General features: G+C 40.8%; 1 pseudogene; it reads left to right on the plus strand.

Moving 5' to 3' along the window:
* The first annotated feature begins 5,220 nt into the window (after window positions 1–5,220).
* On the plus strand, window positions 5,221–6,139 carry LOC143387613 (growth arrest-specific protein 7 pseudogene; annotated as a pseudogene).
* The last annotated feature ends 3,630 nt before the right edge of the window (window positions 6,140–9,769 follow it).

The raw sequence follows: 9,769 nt of genomic DNA on the forward strand, positions 1-9,769 counted from the left end.
GGTTATTTTTAATATATAAAAATTCAGACAGGAGAACAGGTTTAAGAAGTTTGTTTCTTCACTTGACTGAAGTAGTCAAGTCCTCTCACTATTCCCAGTTGTTATAATAAATAAGTTATTTGAAAAGAAATTTTTGTAGAAAGTCCAAGAATAATAGCTCTAGATAAAATTTAGTGGAACATTCAGGAAAAAAAAAAAGTTGATCTACTTTTGACATGTTGCAAAACACTAACAATCTTGTATAATCTATAGCCTATGGATAAAATTGGTGTAATACAGAAGAAAAAGAACTTAATTTGGCATTCTAGAATTTACAACATGCTTGATTAATTAATGTCATGTACTTTCTCCTTTCTAGAATAAAATCTATGGCTTTAAGAAAACTGAGCATAAATAAACTCTAAAATGATTATCTTTAGTCATGTGAATTCTTGGAAATGGTTAGGAAGTTTCATCTGCTCTTTAATTCTCAGTACCTATTTGACATTGAGGAGAAACTTGAGAATATTATACTTTTGTGGGCACATGAATGAACTATAGCAAAGGCCCCCTTTGCCTTCAAATGACTCCACCATGATGACAAGGTTCAAGTCATAGCTGATCCCTACTCAACTGGATTTAAGACCAATAAGTGCGAATTAGAGAAACAGTTTCATATTTTAGACACTCTAAGTGTCGTTAGGTTGTTTTTCATACATACCTCATAAACAGGATAAATTTGGTCACAATCAAGTCTAAGGAAGTGTTGAGGCTCTTTTCTTAGTAGGGTTTTTGTCAACTGAATATTGTTAAAGTTAGTCATAGAATCCCATATAGATGATATTCGTTTATAATAGGATTTAAACTCTTTTCTTCTTCTTTATTTGTTTTAATTTATTCTTTAGCATGCTTTTAAATACAACTTTTATCCTATAAATCTTATGCCCTTTTTTGCTTTCTTCAACAACTAAAAGATATCTTGGTATATGTTATTTTTAAAAAAAAAGTTCTCCACTTTGTGGTTTTTAATGATTCAGGCAACATTTTTGTGAGCTCTGCCCCTCATATAACCTTTTATTTTAAACCTTATAAAAGGTTTAAGATAAAATATAATTGTACCAATGTAAAAAAAAAGGAGGGCTCTCAAACAATGCCATATGATCAACACATTCTTGTATCTCTAACTGGTTGACAGTTCACCTTTGTATTATCTCTCTCAGGTTCCCTGCTTGCTCTTCCTGTTCTTCAATCAGCCTCTAGATCATAGGTCCCAATACATACTTATTCTTTGTCCTGGGCTCTGCTCTCTGGGAATGCCAGATTAAGTTTATTCTGGAAGTGGGGTTGTAATACCCCAGTAGGTAAGGGGCACACAGTTACTAAGATTCTTACCATAAAGATGTATGGTGAGGTATAGAGTTATCTGGTAATTGCACTTCAATAATATGAGAGGGATGATAATTACAAGAAGTGAGGAGTGGGCTGGATTACTATTCTGGAAATTTGTAAAAGAAAGTAGCATGTTCAGGGAAGCTGAATAGCCAATAAGACACAGCAAATACCAACAGTCATTACTGGTAACATTAAAAGAAATCCTCATCTATCACAAATTGTGATGACAAGCAGTTCCTGACCTGGGGCCAAAGTTTTCACATCCTAGTTGGAGTGATGAAAGAACAAATCTGGAAACCTTAAACACTTCAATTTCTCAGAAAATTCCACACAGGCAGAAGTAGTACCTCTTTCTTCCCAGAAGAGAGCAATCTGCCCTTGCATAGGGAATTAAAGATCTTATCTGGGATGATATTTCACAAGATAATGCTTGTCCTGCTCCCAAATTACCTTCCTCATCCCTTCTTGATCTCAGTAAAATAACTAAGATAAGGTCTCAGGATAGTTCAAATCTTTAGCTACTGTCAGAAAATAGTTTATAAATCAAAGGAATTACAGGAGCTGGACAACATTAAGTACCATAAAGAAACCCAGGGAATGTGTAGGGAAGTTTTTTTTTTTTTAAAGGTATTGGAACAAGGTGGGGGGACCTAAGGCTGGACAGGGGAGAATTTATTGACACAGGAATATTTATTTGATATTGGAGATTCAATATTTTGGAAAGGAAATCAGAAGCTTGTCCAATATTCTGCTGACACGGATTTTTAAATCTTAGACACAATGATGTCCCCTAGCATACAAAACAGATAGAGATACCAATACTTCTGTTGCAAGGTATTGAGGAAGGAGTCAGAAAGTTCAGGAAAATGGAAACTTCAGAATGGATTTATTACATGAGTTTGAAGCACCCACCCCTAGGTTCTGTTTCCTAGGATGGCCCAAAGGGTACCTCTTTCACTGAAGCTATAAAGAATGCACTAGAGAGGGACACCTGGGTGTCTCAGAGATACACGGTGGTGGTTGTTCTCTGTGGGTGGGGTTGAGGGTGTCAGCTATAACTGTGGAATTGGGCTCTTGGCATCATTAGAGATGCTGGGACTCACTCAGAATGGTGACAGGGAAGGCAGCAACACTTAACCATCAGAGGCATGAGATTGAAAATGATTCCAAAAAGCAGGGGAGTATCTATCAGAGAACCATGCTCTGTATGGTCCATCGGTCATGTGTATCCAGGGGCAAGTACATGCAGAAGAGAGATAGACAGACAGACAGACAGACAAAGAGTTGTCAGGGGGAGAGATATCTTTAAGGGAAGCCAGCATCCTACACCTACATGAGCACATGTATCTTAGTAACCACAGACAAAGAGATATGTATCTGGGATCATCTACCAAGATAACTGTGTACTAGGGAAAGAGGAGGACTCACACTTGGTAAGGACGGCTGGACATTGTATCTGAACTGACACTGGAGTCAATGTACCCAAAATGCCATGACAATCTTCCAGTTTAGAAAAGAGGCTATGAAGGTAAGTGATGAATTGGGTTATGGTCAAGGTCATCTTTCAGTCCACAGACATCCCATGGTTGTTTCTTTGAACAAATTTTTACTGGTTCCCTGACTTGTAGAGTAAGACTGTTACTGTAGGAACCAACCGGAAGCCATTGAAAACTGCTCCCCACAAATTTTCTGGCCAAGATAGTAGGTCAGAACCAGCAAGATGAAGACGAAGAAGAAGAAGAAGAAGAGGAGGAAGAGGAGGAGGAGGAGGAGGAGGAGAACACACATACACACACACACACACACACACACACACACACAGGGAGGACTACACAGATTGGTGATATTACCAAAAACTAAAAAGCCAAAAGGGAGGGTGGTGTCATCATCATCTCATTCAATTAATCTTTCAAGTTCCTGCTTAAACCAAATAAATCATGTCAGATGCTTGTACACTTCTGTAAAACTACCTAGTTGGTAACTACCATTGCAGCTACTGTGTCAGTTATGATTTCTTTACTAGAGCAAACCAACACAACCTCAGAAACTTGATATGGATGATTTAGAATGAGTGTTTAGAGATTCCCTTTATTGTCTATGAGCTCAGAAATGCATTGAAAAGTAGGGATTTTTGCTTGTTTACATTTTATTTGAATTTTAATTTGAATTTTTCTAGCTGGAAGCATTTAAGGCGCTTTAGCCTCAAACACTTCTATAAGGAGAAGAAGAATTTGCTTTATTCTTGACCTTTACCACATTCTTGAAGAGGCAGCATACAGTCCTGTGGATTATAGTGCAAAACTCAAAGATCTGGTCTGCCACTCTGTGATCTTAAGTAAGTGATCTGGGATTTCTGAGACTTATTTTCTTTTATGCAAAAAAGGGAAATAATATTAACTTCTGGAGTTGTCATTAGGGTGCAAGAGGCTAAATCATCTAGTATAGTATCAGCCATGACAAAAACATTCAGTAGATCATAGTTGCCTTATCCTTCTTACATTCTCCAAATGCCAACAATTCCCCAACAAACTTCTTCCCAACAAAGAAGCCCACTGCACTGGTGATCACCCCAACAATAAACTCTAATCCAAATTGGAAATATACCAACAATGTGCAGAAAACATTCTTCTATGTATTAGCTATTATTAATAATAGCACTAATTTAAGGCTACAATATATAATTATACATTCTAATCCTTACAACACACACTGAAGCCACTCTGAGTTCTCTATTACCCCCTTTTTTCACACTTTCCTCCTTCAGTTGATAGTTTTTCTATAGTAAGTATTGGTAACATACAATACTTGGTTAAATTATCAGGAAGAAACTAAAACAAATTCAACAGTACACTACATACCCTTTATGAGTAAATTAAATTGGTATTTAAATTTGGGGAAAGAGATGAACTCACTTTTTCTGGGTCTGACTTAGCATAATAACCCCAACTTGTAATAAAACCAATATTTCCAATGAAAGAAGGAAGTTGCAAAATACAAAGATAGCGTCATGCTGCATTAACCCAGAATCATGCTAATTGTGTTATTATGTGCAATCTTAAAATAAGAGGTCAATGGACACTGAAAATGGATAGCTCACCAGGGTTCCCAAGAATTGGACCACCTGATATTGAGGAGCTGTTACGTATTTCTTAGCCTTAGTTGTGGATTGTGGTAAAATGTCAACACATGTACCTTCTGGACCATCTCAGTGCAGCACAAGCCAAGAAGAACTGCAGGTGTAAGAGCAGGGAGACATGGATCAAAAGAAGTAGCTGCCACTCTCTCCCGGAGTTCATCCATCGTCCTCGGTCGGTGAGCCTTCTGGGTCCTGCAGTGTGGCAGAGCCTGCAGAAACCGGAGCCTGGATCTGCGAGTTTCTGGAAACCTTCAGGGACACTTCAAATCTACAGAGTAGAAACTATCCTGCCTCAGATCCACACGGCTAGATGGGAAAACACACAAACAAAATGAAAAAACAAGGGAATAAAGTGCTCCAAACAAACCAAGCTGCTCCCATAAGAGAATCCATCGAAGAAATGTCAGAGAAGGAGTTCAGGATGTATTTAGTAAAACTGTTCCATGACTTAAAGAATTATATAAGAGAGCAGGCACAGGAGTTATGCAGTAAAATAACAGATTCGCTTCAGGAGATGAAAGATCACTTCTGTAAAGATGTATTAGAGGTCCTGAAAAGAAATAAAGAAAATACTTGAAGTGAAGGAATCACTAAACCAACTTAAAAGTTCAATGGAAAGTATCACCAACAGACAAGACCATTTGGAAGACAGAACCTCAGGCAATGAAGACAAAATACATAATCTTGAAAATAAAGTTGACACCACAGAGAAGATGATAAATTGCGTGACATTCCCTCACCCAGACACCATGCCTGAATAGCAACTGCTAAAGCCAACTGAGCGGAGCTACTGTGACTACTTCTGGGCTGATAAGAAGGATCCCCAAGGCAATGGCAGGGTGGCTGGGTTCCAACTGCTGCTCCAAAAGCAACTGAAGGGCAAACAAATGCAGAAAGAAATGTCTCAATTTGTCGGAGAGAGGATAAAGATTGAAGAAGAATATGCAAAGAACTTGGCTAAGCTCTCTCAGAACTCCTTGACTGCACAGGAGGAAGGCTCCTTGGGAGAAGCCTGGGCCCAGGTGAAGAAGAGTCTAGAAGATGAAGCAGAAATTCATCTCAAGTTCTCCGCCAAGCTTCACAGCGAGGTAGAGAAGCCTTTAATGAACTTTCTTGAGAACTTCAAGAAAGACATGACAAAGTGTGACCACCATATCGCTGACCTCCGCAAGCAGCTCGCCAGCCGCTATGCATTGGTGGAGAAGGCCTGGAAACCCTCACAGAGCGGCAGAGAGACCTGGAGATGAAGACCCAGCAGTGGAGATTAAGCTGAGCAACAAGACAGAGGAGGACATCAAGAAGGCACGGAGAAAGTCCACACAGGCTGGTGATGACCTCATGCGCTGTGTGGACCTCTACAACCAGGCGCAGTCCAAGTGGTTTGAAGAGATGGTGACCACCACTTTGGAGCTGGAGTGGCTGGAGGTGGAGAGGGTGGAGATGATCCGGCAAGATCTGTGTCAGTACACACAGCTGCGGCATGAGACAGACATGTTCAACCAAAGCACAGTCGAGCCTGTGGACCAACTGCTTCGAAAAGTGGACCTGGCCAAAGACAGAGAGCTGTGGGTCAGAGAGCACAAAACGGGCAACATTCGCCCCGTGGACATGGAGATCTAGACACGCCTGTGCGGCCCCGGGGGTCCTGCCCAGGAGAGGGGCTGGGAGTCCGGTGGAGAGGGATGGTGGCTCCCCCTGGGTGAAGCTGCCCTCCCACCCACTCTCCTGTCTGCTGAAGAGAGAGGAGAGAGCTGGCAATTCCAGAAGGGTGATCTGGATGGTCCAGCTGGGGAATCCCAAATATTCCCAGGCCAAGAAGACAGACCTGCAACACGCCCATTTCTCCAAGACTGAAGCCGCACCCCCCCCTTGCCAAACCCCATGCTGTGCTTGTTGCTCTGAGAACAAACTGAGGCTGGAACTTTGTGGTCCCTGCTGAGTTCCATAGGGGTGGCCGTCACACATTTGTGCCCTTGGATGCCCCAAAGCCCATCCTCCAGCTGGTCCCTTTATCTCCAGGGCTTTGGAAGATCAAGGAAGGGCTATTTCTACCTCTAAGCCAATGTTAAGAACAGAATCATGAATAGAAGGTGCCGTCAGCTCAGCCTGCACCTAGAATCCTTTGCGGCCCTCTCTATTTTTCTCATTGCGTTCTGGGAGCCCAAATCTGGCTTTTCTTGGCCACTTTTCATCCCCGTGGGTCTTGGGAAGGCCTGTTTTTCTGTCTTCCCTGACCAACCCTGCCCAGAGAGGTGAGGATGGAACCACCTCATTAGGCTATCAGACCAGGCATCATCTCTGAAGTCTCTGGAAAATCCCAATCCCTCCATTCCTCAGCTGCTTTCTCAAGGCACTCCCCACCCCCACCCTGCCACCCCTGCCCAGTCTCACTAGAAGGAGCTTTCCAAAGTTCTCTGCCCGTGAGACTTCCTCTAGCTGTGTGCATGTCCAAAAGCTTTGAGAGATGGAGATGAGCCAGAAACCACATGGGGTCTGTCTCCCATGGTATCCTGTCCAACACCGGGCTACCCTGACCCCCGATCTCCCAGGCTGCCCACCAAGTTCTTAATAGGGCTAGGTCAGTCCCACATGAGAGACAGGTTAGGGCAAGACATCCCCCATGTGACTCCATCTGCTTATGCAAGATAGGGTTTGGACTGCTGTCCCTTGTATGAGCATTGCAGACTCTCTCTCTCTCTTTGCTATCCCAGTGCATCCTGCCACCTGGACCAGTTCCTTTGTCCATCTTCCCTGGAGAAGCCTGAGCCAAGCGTGACTCAGGAAGCTTTTCAGCACTACCTCTGGGTTCAGCCCGCCACTTTGTTTCTACAGCAAACACCATCTCCACCATCTTAGCCTAAAGAATCAGCCTGAGGGGGCTGGGAGAAAAAATTGACACAGTGATCAAGGAACAGCTTCTAGCCAGAAACCCCTGCGCTGAGAGCCCATCTTTCTTCATCTTTCCCATTGATGGCTTTCGGCTTGACCCTTCCGTCTCCCATGGGGGCAGAATTCTATGAGCACAATTCACTGATCTTTCCCTCAATTTAACATTGCTAATAATGGATGTTAATCTTGAATCTTTCAGCATCTCCTCCATTGAATTAGAATGGCTTTCTCATAGTTTATTTTAGAAAGATGTTCAATATACTAAAGCAAACTAGAAAAAAAAAAGAAGTAGCTGGATTAGCAAGACATTCAGATGAACAGAACAGCAACTAATGAAGAAATTGAAGGCAAGTTCAGGCATAAGTGTCAAGAGCAAGAGAAAAATATCAGAGGGTCAAATCCAAGAGAAAGATGTTGAGAAAGAACCAAAGTCAAGCCAAGAGATCTTTGATAAACCTACAAATTGTAGTGGCCAAGTTCTATGATGACAGTTCTGAGAAATCGCTTTCCACTCATTAGTTAGATGACCTTGAATTTATCATTCAAGTTTTCTGATCCTGATTTCAACCTTGTTGGGTGGTTCTAAAGAGTAGAAATAACATACCACATTTAGAAACTGGTACATAATAGAAACTCTATCCTAGGAGTTTCACCTTTCCTTACAGATTAATTAAGGCCTGCTTGTCTGACAGTATGTATACTCCAGTAAACTTAATAAGTAATAAATTACTTGAAGACAAATAGGACTCTCCTGCCAAAGTCACTATTTTTTCCAGATATTATGGCTTAATGCAGGATAAGTTTACACACCAACATCACTACTGTGAGGTATGTGGTTTGATGTTTTGACAATTATAATCATAATTATAGCTTTCACTACTACATAAGATCTCTTAATAGGATGTGACAACACTAATAAAGTTATGACTCCGTTGAATATGAGGTATCTCAGAGCCTGTCTAATCACTGCCTAAGTGCACCATCCTGGCTTTGTCCAACCAATAAGCTTTGCCTCTGAAAGAACTGGAAATGAAATGAAAGGACATTTGCTCCCCAGCATCAAGTATACATAACCACCCTTCAAATGAAGTTATCTATCTAATTTTTTAGGTGCAAAGTAATTGCCTGAAGAAATGATATATTTGCTCCAACCCATCTGTCTTTGTCTGGGTCTGGTTGTCAATCCTTTCCCTCTGATTTTTGAGCTGATTCCATTCTACTCTACCTCATTGTGGAGCAAACTGGCTACACTAAGCCACACGTTGACTCATCTGGCTCAGCGCATATCCAAGCTTTTCCCCAACTCTGGTCAGGAGGTCTTTCTTGTAGTCTCCTGGATTTGGACATCCAACCTGTCCAGTTTGCCAGGTAGGGTGGAGGTGGTAGATGGTACTAAAAAGATCATTTCCTACACATCAATTAATTTAATGTCCCTTTACTTTGGATTTTCATACTTCAGAGATGGTAGAACTAATTTATCTTTACTGAGAGAAAACATGTAATTCTATACAACAAAATTTTCAGGGTCTTTTATATTAATAGGTTAATCTGACCAGTTATTGCAGAGGTTGTGGTACTGCATGGAAAGCACTGTATTTGTGCAAGGAAAAAAGAAAAGAGAAAAAATGAAATTCTATTCATGAGTAAAGATGAGTGAAGGAAAGGATGGATTTGAAATCATTCTCTATAACAAATTTCAATCCATCTCTTCCTTTGTACCTTGGGAGAAGGAAAAAAGGATAAAAATAATTTGAAAAGCTAAGAAGAGAAGGAAGCTAGAAGGAACATTTTAGTCAAATGTGCAATTTAATATATCTCAACTTATTAAGTCTTACGAAGCAGTTACTGTGTCCATATCATTCATTCTGGAATGGAGAATGAGTGAACACCAAAAGTTCTCTCCTTTGTGTCCTCCTTCCCCTACAGGTTCTCCTGTTCATGCTCAGCTCCTTCTCACAGTCCTCCTACTCCAGGTCCAGCGTATACTTCTGAAAATCTGTGATACTCATTAAAAACAAGGATTCTGGAAATGAGATATCTGTCATTATGTTTCCCTAGATAGTAAGCCCCACATTTAGGCCACAGTTGTATTTGGAATTTCGTCTATTTATTCCTTGCCTGCTTATATTTGAGATTAAAATATAGCCTTTTTAAGGAAATTGCACTGATTTTAAAATATCTAAATATTTGAGATTTTATCAGGCTCGTCAGCAATCTCCCAAAAAATAAACAATTATGAATTATCCACCCAGTTCTTTTTCTTCTTTACAAACACAGAAACCACTTCCTGGAAATTAGTCATGTTTTCAAGTTTATTCGGTGGAGGGAAATTACTGATGTAGGCTATATCGTACTCACATTGAATTTTTGTGA

Source organism: Callospermophilus lateralis, chromosome 2 (assembly GCF_048772815.1).
Source record: "Callospermophilus lateralis isolate mCalLat2 chromosome 2, mCalLat2.hap1, whole genome shotgun sequence".
Classification (NCBI taxonomy): domain Eukaryota; kingdom Metazoa; phylum Chordata; class Mammalia; order Rodentia; family Sciuridae; genus Callospermophilus; species Callospermophilus lateralis.